Source organism: Monodelphis domestica, chromosome 1, assembly GCF_027887165.1.
Source record: "Monodelphis domestica isolate mMonDom1 chromosome 1, mMonDom1.pri, whole genome shotgun sequence".
NCBI lineage: Eukaryota > Metazoa > Chordata > Mammalia > Didelphimorphia > Didelphidae > Monodelphis > Monodelphis domestica.
Genome location: NC_077227.1, coordinates 45,910,263 through 45,920,874, shown reverse-complemented (window position 1 = coordinate 45,920,874; position 10,612 = coordinate 45,910,263).

Genomic DNA, 10,612 nt, shown 5'->3' with positions numbered 1-10,612 from the left:
ATATCCAGTCAGTTGTCTTGTTAATTATCCCCTCACAGTATCTCTCATTTATCTCTTCTTTCCATGTACACAACCATCATTAATTCATTACATCATCATGTCTCTCCTGAACTCTTGCAATAACCTCCTAATTGGTTCTAATCTCTGCCATTGCCAATCACACCTTCCTCACAACTGCCAAAATAGTCTTCTTATGGTAACTGCAATCTGACCCTGTCAATGCTTATCTTGAAAATTATCAGGAGTTCCTTACTATGCCTAGGATTAAAAAACAAAAACAAAATACCTCATCAGCTGAGTATTTTAGGCCTTTCGTGATCTGACTTTAACCTACTTCTCCAACCTTATTTCCTATTATATCTTTTCACAACTTCTACATTCCAGTCATATTAGATTATTAGCTATATTCTAAACCCCAACTTACATCTCCCTCCCTTGGATATTTACATAGGTCATTCTTCATGCCTAGAATTCACTTCCTTGTCATTTTTGCCTGCTAGGACCCTCATATTCCTTTGAGTAAGTTTAGCAATTTAAAACATTCTGAGGTGCCACCTCACACCTATCAGATTGGACAATCTGATAGTAAAGGAAAGTGATAAATGTTGGAGATGTGGCAAAAATGGAACACTAATGCATTCTTGGTAGAGTTGTATCTGGATCCAACCATTCTGGAGGACAATCTTGAGCCATGCCCAGAGGGCTAAAAAACCCTTTGGTCCTGTAACCACTTATGGGTCTGTATAACAAAAAGAACCTGCCTCTACAAAAATATTTACAGCAACTCTTTTTGTGGTGGCAAAGAATTGGAAATTGAGGGAATAATCACCAATTGGGAAATGGCTGAGCAAAGGTAGTATATGTTGGTGATGGAATACTATTGTGCTATAAGAGATGATAAGCAGGATGATTACAGAAAAAGCTGGAAAGATCTACATTAATTGATGCGGAGCAAAATTAGTAGAACCAGGAGCCTATTGTACACAGTAACAGCAATATTATATAATGATCAACTGTGAAAGATACAGCTACTCTCAGCAATACTACGATCCAGGACAATTTTGAAGGATGTATGACAAAGAATGCTATCTATCTCCAGAGAAAGAACTGTTGGAATTGGATACAGATCAAAGCATACTATTTTTCACATTAATTTATTTATGGTTTTATTTGGGGGCTTGAGTTTTATAGAAGTATTCTCTTACAACAATGACTAATATGGAAGTATGTTTTGCATGATAATGCATATATAACCCAGATCAAATTGCTTATGATCTCTGAGAGGAAGGAGGGAAGAGAGGGAGGGAGACCATTTGGATATTATCATTTTGGAAAACATGTTGAAAATTGTTATTACATGTAATTGGGAAAATAAAATATCTTTGAATACAAAAGAAGTTAAAAAATCTGATTAAGTAATATACCTCAATTAAAACCCCTTCCGAATCTTCCATTTGATAAATATTCCTCAAATTCCATGTATTTACTTACCTGTATACATATAACTGTATACACGTATCCTCTCCCCTCAAAAAAAAAAAATAAACCTGAGGAGAAGAGATCATTTCATTTATGCCTTTATATCATCAGTGACCAGTACAACTCCTTGCACCTAGTAAATCTGTGCCAAATGTTTGTTACATTCTCAAAATGAATGGTGAGCAATCCATTTTGGCAGAAGGCAGACTAAAGGAAAGTATTGTCAAAGCATGAAAGGTGGGTTAGAGCCAGATTGAGGCTGCCCTTGAATGCCAGGAAAAGCACTTTATTTATTTAGTTTTTTTTTGTTTGTTTTAGGATAAGTGCCTTAAAAGAGGCAAAAGGGAGCTACTGAAGGTTTTTGAGAAGAGTAGTGGCATGATTAGAGTGGTACATTGGGAAGGCTTCATGAACAGCAATGTGAAGGACATGTTGAAAAAGTAATAGAGGGAGGAAGACTATTTTGGCCTTTGTAACAGCCCAGGTGAACAAGAAGTGAAGTCCTGACCTAGGATGTTAATAATGAGAATGAAAAAAAAAAGATGTTTGTAAAAGATATGGTCGAAGTAAAATCCCGGTGGCAGTTAGATGGCTCAGTATATTAAGAGCCAGGCTCAGAGATGAGAGGTCCTAGGTTCAAATTTGGCCTTAGATACTTCCTAGATATGTGACCCTGAACAAGTCACTTAGCCCCCATTGCCTAGCCCTTGGCACCAATACATAGTATTAATTCTAGGATAAGGTAAGGGTTTTAAAAAATTGTACCACTATTACCAAAGAGGACAATTTTATAGATAGCATACCATTCGGAATGGGAGATCCAGTGCCAAGAAGCAGTTTTATTTATGAAACAATTCTACAGAAAACAAGATGTATACATAAGATAGGTTGTTAAAATATTAAGATCTTTAAAATTAATGATCATGACTCTAAATTAGAATTTTTGTTATTTGACTTAATGTAATATAAAAACGGTCTATGAAATGTTGAATTTATCCACAAACAACCAATAATCCCTTTAACATTCCATTAATTTCTTGCTATATAGAAAAATAAATAACCAATCAGTATATGGTTTTACCTTCTAAAAAAGGCTAAATGCTTTTTAGAGGCATTCTAGAAATTCCCTCTTGCTTAAACATATTTCTAGAGCCACTAAAAAGATTGCATTTTTAAAGTAGTTCATAAAAAATACTCAAGATTTTACAAGAAAGGAGGTAACAGGTACAACTGTTAAAAATAATTGGTGTAAGTTAAGATCTTTTTTCTTTCTTGCTGAATCAGAGACTGAGGTCTCCTTATTTTTCATTTTCCCATTTTCCACAGAGAAATTATTTTTGATCTCTTCTCAGTTGTTTCTTGTTTTCCTTTTTTTTTAAACATTATTATCTTCAGGTTTATCTTTATCACGTTATTATCCTTCTCTGCCATCTTTTTGGGCATAATTTCAACTTTGCAAGGGCTGATTTAGCCGACAATTTTGCTACCTTCTTTTTAAGCTGATCATTCTCTTTGGCTTCTTGTCTTCTCATCCCACAACTGCTGACATTGATATTTGCTATTGGGGATGGAGGAGGGGCCATAATAGGAGGAAAGGAGCTGCTGAGAACTGTTTTTACTTAAAAAAAAAACAAAACAAAACAGAATTTTACTGATATCTTTTTTTTTAATCACTAAGATCTCCTCCTTTGTCTCTCCCATTCCTCCCTCTCAGGTGGCCAACCCATATAGACATTTTGTTTAAAGGGAAAACAAATTAGGAAACTAAGAGAAATTTTGGCAAAATCAATTAGTACTTTGAAAAAAATTGGCAACTATTTGTAATGTCTCACACTTTTTGATACTCTCATCTCTGTAAAGGGGAGAAATGTTTTCTCCTTTCTATTCTTTTAGTCCTTTTAGTGTAATGCTCCCTAAATTAGCAAGACTTCTCTACCTTGCCATTCCCCTTTCCATCAGAAACACCATCCACTTTCTTAGTGGTAGTCCTTTCTGATCTTCTTGAAAGTCACTTTCTTTCTATAAGTGAGAAGCACCATGACTTGTTCAATTTGGAGTTGAGATGACCTACTTTCAAATCCTTGGATAATAATTTAGCCAGATGATCCTGGGTAAGTCACCTTTCCTTTTAGAACTTCATTTTCTTAAAATGAAAAATGGAGTGTTTGTGAGAGCCCAAAGAGAAAATACATTCAAAGTGCTTTGCTTAGGCACATGAAAATGATTTTTCTTATATGGTTTATATTTGCTTAACTGTATACATTGGATGATAAAGGAATATTTTTCTCCTGGTTCCTTTTTAAATTACCCTGTTTCAATTTAGCAGTTTATTAAAAACAGAGTTTACTTTGCCATGCAGTAAGCAACAGAAAAAATCACAGAATACCTCCACATTCTCTGAGTCAGGACAGGGCCCTTCATTTCCTCTTTATCGAGCAGTTCTAGGAGCAAACTCAAACTGTGTGTTTTCCTAGGACTTAGCTTCATTAGCCAATTTGCTGTTATATTAGTTTCATCAACTTTATGAGCAGAAATTTTTTAAAAATTCTTTTATTAGTAATCATTTTGAGCAAGTTTCCATATTACTATTGGTAGTTTACATGCCTTCTTTTGAAAACTTTGACCATATATTTGATCATTGATTCATTAAGACTCTTAGATTATATATTCAGCAATGATTCTTTAGGGATACAGGGTAGTATCGATCAGAAGTCAGAGTTAAGGGATGGTGCTAAACTATCAGATTAAAAAATTGGTCAGGGTAAGTGTTGGACCAATTGCTCTTGTATGATGGAAGAGTGGAGGTAGATTACAAAGAAAACCCGTATACTTTATTCCACTTTTTCAAAGTATATTGAATATTGTTACCCTAAGAATATTAGTTTTGCCCTGTGCCTATCCAGACTCTCTAGTGGGCAAGAATTGTCACCTACATCCTTCATCCACAATTTAGTGATTCAGTATTCTATCCAGGGTGAATAGCTTCAGTACGTTAGTGATTCCCTAGCTTTCAAGGCAGTGTTATACAACAAGATGTGACTAGAACTAGAATACAGCCAGCCTTCAAACATAAGTGATATGTATTGCAACATAAATCTTCCTGACTTGTCGGTCAAGTATGAATAATGGATGACAGTATGAAACCCAAGCACCTGCTATTTAGTCAGAGGGTTAGAAGAAGAAATGCTGTAAGGTCTCTGATGGAAACCACCAATGATACATTTTAACTAGCAACTCTTAAAAAACAGCCGCACCTGACAGAGCCATCTAGCCTATAATAATCAGGAAAAAAGGACAAATCTGTTTTTGGGAAAATACAAAACTAAAGGATGGTTCTAGGTAGCTCTAGGTCTTGTAAACGGTGGCTGGATTTGCAAATTGAACTCATCTTTAGAGGTATTTAGTGTAGAAAAGAATGATCAATGATTTTTACATCTTTTCTAACATATGTATATGTAGAAATACCAGTTAATGATGGAGAAAGAATGAATATTTACAACTAGGTCCTTGTTGGCAAAATAAAGAATCCTCTGATGTAGTCACATTATTCAAATTTATGTAGCTTTTTTCTGTTGGACAGGACAGTTATCATATTTTACATCATTATAACTTCAAAGAGCCTCAATTTAAATACATGTGACCACTTCAGGGGATTCATTATTTGCATTTTTCAGGGCATAATTATTTTATATACATATGTGTATATCCATGTATATATGAGAAAAAGATATATAGCATATATAAATATATATATATATTATATATATATATATATATGGGAGAAAAAAGAGGGAGCTAGGGAGTGCAGTGGATAAACTGAAGTCAAGAAGATGAGTTCAGAACTAGCCTCAGACACTTACTAGAGATCTTGCTATTAAAATGAGAAAGAAATTCTTTTTCATGTTTATTGATATCTTTAGCCCCATCATCGACCAACATACCCTTATTATCCCTTTTCCAATGAACACAATATGAAATTTTAACAAAGAATAAAAAAGAGGGAAAAGAAAACCCAGCAAAACTAACCCAAATATTGAAAAAGTCTGACAATATAGGCATTGTTCTATACTAGTTGATCCATGTCTCTGCAGAGAAGTGGAGAGGTAGGTCTGTGCCTCCTCCTCTCTTTTCTTTGGGGCCATCCTCAGTCATTAAAATTTTACAACATTCAAGTTTGGTCATTTTGCCCTTGATTCTTCCATTTACATTGTAGACCATTATGCATATTGCTTTCTTCATTCTGTATCAGTTCATATAAATTTTCTCATGCTTTATTCATACGCACTTTCTTTTGAAAACTATATTTTGTTAATTTTTTAATTATGAAACAGCTTTTCTCTCTCCTGAACTCCCCTTCCTTAATAAAAGAAAAAATAACACTTTGTAGCAAATTTGCATAGTCAAATAAACCAAATTCCCAGACTGATCATGTCCAAATGTGATATCTGCTATTTCTTACAGCACGGTGATATTCCATTATGTTTAGGTTCCACAACTTGGTCGATCACTCACTTCTTCTCTCCTGCCAGCTCTTTGCTACTATAAAAATGCTTCTAAAAATATTTTGGTTTATATGGAACCTTTCTTTTTGTTAGTAACCTTCTTGGAGGGTATGTATCGAGTAAAAGAATCTCTTTGTCAAAGGATGTGGGTGATAGAAACAACATGCCAAGCCTAGACTATTACTGCCCTGTCTCCCTTTTATACAATGTCCATTAGGTAAAAAGGTATGCCTCATCCAAAATAGTTAATATTCCATGAAATTAGGATTTTGAGGCAGCAAGATATGGTGGATAGAGCATTCGACACAGAGTAAAGAATATCTGCTCAGACACTTCTGGTTGTGTGGACCTTTGAACTCTCAATGTGGCCTCTATAATGCTCAATGTTCTCATCTGCAAAATGGGAAAAATACTACCTCTTTTATGGGGTTGTGAAAATCAAATGAGATGATGTCTATAAAGTACTTTTTAGAAATATTAAAGTGCTATTAATATGTGAATTATTATTATAGGGGATGCCATCCTCATTGATGTGGTCTCTGCCATGCTTTGCCAGATCCCACAGCTAGTGCCTTAGAAGTCTCCCTACTGCTCCACACCTTAAGCCACACCCTGTGGGCAGGACCAGGTGGAACTGGACAGGGCACCTATTCCTTAGAAATGATCTTGTAAATAGGACAGTAAGAAACAAAAACAAGAACAGAAGATCCAAATCCAGAAATGGGACATTCCGAAAGAGGTTGACTCTTCACCAGCCATCTAATTTGTGTTCTTTATGAATGAGGCATATATTATAGTGGATAGAAAGTGGGGCTCAAAATCAGGAAAACATAGATTCAAGTCTTGTCTCTGACTCCTACTGGTTGGGTCAGTTAATTCATCAGCACCCATAGCAATTCTGTAAGACTACAAAGTGCTAACCCAAATGGATAGATTCCTTTCTGGGTGTTCCCTATACTCCTGGAATCCCAGGGCTGGTGAAAAATAAAAAATAATTCCATTCATTTCACATGTGACAAATTGTGATGTTCAGGTTAATAAGATTTTTGGAATCCAAAGGGATTTTTTAAATATGAAGGCTATGAGATTGTTTTAAAAATATTATGATAATTATATTTCAATATAATCAGTTTCTTTTGGCATTGTATATGTTTGATTTTATGCATTTAAAAATATCAATCTGAGAAGGGCTTTATAGGCTTCACCAGACACTGCCAAAGGGAACTATGACACCAAAACATTATTCTCTCCTTCATTATAACACTAGTTATATAATATATAATAAGGCGTCAAATGAAAACTTTTTGCAACTTAGCAAAACCTGTGTTTGCAATTCCTTCTTACCAAGCTGTCATCTTGGTTAGGAATGGAGTACCAGCCATTTAATCTCCAAATCCTCTTTTTGGTGGGAGGATTATGTCTTCCTTTTTCTTCTCCTAACTGTGATGCCTGAAAGATTTCATTGCTCTCTCTCCTTATCTCTAACTCTTGGCTTCGAGTCTCAGCTTAAATCCCACTTTCTGCAAGAGGCCTTTTATAGTTCCTCTCTGAAAATGCCTCCAATCAGGATCCTCTGCAACATTCTGTGTTTTGTTGCAATTAGTTTTAACAGTATCCACAAGCTGTAGTATATGGAGGGCCTTACTACCCTGTAGGAAATTTTTCCTTGACTAGTACTTTGCTCTGGACCTCCCCCATGAGTGTGATCAGTGCCTTTAGTAAACAAAAATTGCTCCTAATTATGCTTTCTTTTATATTAATGACCAGAGTTGTTAAACAAAATTACTAAAAAAAATAGCTTTTCATGAAACTCAGTACCATTTTGACACATTTGGCAACTTGTTGGAAACCTGCTTTTTATCATAGCATTTTGCTCTACCAAATAAAAATTTTTTATAGTTCACTAACAATAAGCATGGTGGGTTATTGCATGTTTTATATTTTTTTCTGTCAATTGTGCAATGGTAAAGAAATGGTTTACTGTGGAATATTGTTTGTGAAAGCCTTCCTGTTCTCTGAATACTCTCATCAAGGATGCCCTTGAGGCATATGTAGATTATTCTCATACATTTTTTATATAAATGGAAGAAGGCATATGGTTGAGGAATAATTGATGTCCTCTGGGCCACTTTTCTTGGCTAATAATGAGATCTGAGCTTTTCTCTTTGCTTTTGGTATCTTCTCTTTTTTTCAGATACTTCAAGAATTGATCTGTCAATGTTCTCAAAGTTATGTCACTTTCAGCATGAACATCCTCTGAGTATACTTGGTCTAGCCCAGCTACTTTCCCTATTTTTGTTTTCTTTAGTACCAATATTGCATTAAAAAAATAATATTCAGGAGGCTGATATTTAAATGGATGATTACTCAGTCTTTTGTGGTGAAAAGTACGTCTGTTTAAGACTATTTGCAGATCTTTTCCATTTTCTTTTGCTTTTTGGTTTATCGTCCTTCTTTCAGAATGATTTTACTTATTTGAGATTTGTTAACAAGCATTTTTTAACCTGTTTTTTTTTTCTTCCATGGCTTATTATACTAGGTAATACTAGGTATAATGTTCCAGGATTATTCTCCGTAATTTATTTCAAATAAATTTTTGGTCTAACCAGCAGTCTCCAAAGTTAGATATGGTTACCATTAGGGACATGCAAGGCTCTCTACTCAGGAATGAGAAGAAAATATCAGAGTTCTATTATTATTTTTTTTTATCTCGAAAAAGAAAGAAATTAAGTATTACTGATGTTTAATTTGTGAATGCATGCTTGAATCTTACTTCATCTATATGTCAGATATGTATTACATATCACATATCAGGTACCCAGAAAGAGAAGTGTTTGTTTCAAAACATTAAGGAATTGACTCATTTATTTGCTTTCAATATGTTGCATTTTCCCCCTTTCCATTTTAACAGTTCTCAATGCCCAAAATAGGAGAATTTTCATGTATACAGCAGAACATAAAAATATTCTATATGAAACCATAAATCTCCATTTTATATTGCTTACTTTTTAAGAAACAAAAGTTGCATGTGATATTCAAAACTATTCTGGATGTGCCTTTTTCTGAACTTCCATCTTGTTTTTAGTATCAGTGTTGCTCATTTTCCCATACCATAGTCAACTCTGTCCATTAAAAACTGAGAGAAAAAAACCCTTTGTAATAAATAAGCAAGTCAAACAAAATGAACTTCACAGTGTCCATGTCTAAAATTTTTTGCCTCTTTTTGTGACTTATTTCTATCACTTTTTCTCTAGATAACCCATGTCATCATAGATCTTTTCCAACATAGAGTTGGTCAGTGTATTGATTAAAGTTCTTAAGTTTTTCAAAGTGGTTTTTCTTGACAATGTTCCTACCTTGAATTAATTGTTCTCTTGGTTCCACTCGTTTCACTCTGTATCATTTCATAATATCCCAGATTCTCTGAAACCATTCCCTTTAATTTCTAATAGAGTTTTATTACATCAATATACCCCAATTTTTGAGCTATTCCCCAACTATCTAAGAGGCAATCTTAAGTACACCCTTAGATTCCAATTTTCTCCCCCCCCACTTGTAATATCCCTCCCATATCAGGAAATTTACTTATGACTGTTCTCTTCATGGCAGCAAACTGATGTGTCTCTCTGCTCCCACACTTTCCCAAACTGTCATTTGCTTCTTTGCAGAATGGTTGCTGTTATCTGCGTCTGAGCATTGGCTCCTCAGAGAAGGGCTGTCTTCTGCTTACTGGGGCTCCTTACCCAGAGGAATATTTGTGAGTCTTTGGGGAGACTTCCTCTGATTGCAGGTTATTTCTGACTTTAAAAATTAGTTAGCCACCACATAACCACTATAGCAGAGCATCTCTCAGGTCAAATCCATTCTTCTCCCCCCTGAATTCCTCCTTAATGAGAAATTCTCCTAAGGTTTCTTTCCTCATGCTCCTAGCAAGCAACTCACCCTTGAGCTTAAAGTAGCATCACTGGAGACATGAAGTAGAACTAGAGATGTTTGGCTCTCCCTGGGTCACTTTCCCCTTAACGTTCTATTACCTTGAACCCGTAGACTAAATAATTTCCTTCCACGTTGATTCCCCCCCCCCCCCAATCCAAATTCCACTTTTAGTCTTCAGCCTAAGTGCTTTATAATTTTTTCTATAAATGGGTTCCAGGCTTCTCAGGCTAGTGTTTGGACCTCTCCATAGTTTGGGACAATATATCTTCCTAGTTTTACCTCTTGCTACAGTGCTATACAAGCTCTTCATTTTAACCAAACTGATCTACTTGTTTTCGCCTTCATGTGCTTTGCCTGTTCTGGCTCTATCATCTTTAGTTCATATTATTCTTCTCCCTAGTCTCTTTCTACCCATGAAGATTTTATTCTTCTTTCCAAGGCCATTTCCTTTATGAAGCTCTTCAGTCAGAAATAATCTCTTTTCTGAGATTATAGAGGCAGCTGGGTGGTTCAGTAGATAGAGGCTAGTCAGGAAGACTCAAGTACAGATCCAGCCTCAGATACTGTGGGACACTGGGCAAGTCAGTTTGCCTCAGTTTCCTCATCTAATAAAATGAGCTGGAGAAGGAAATGGCGAATCACTCTAGTATTTTTGTCAAGAAAACCCCAAATGGGGTCATGGAATCAGTCAGATT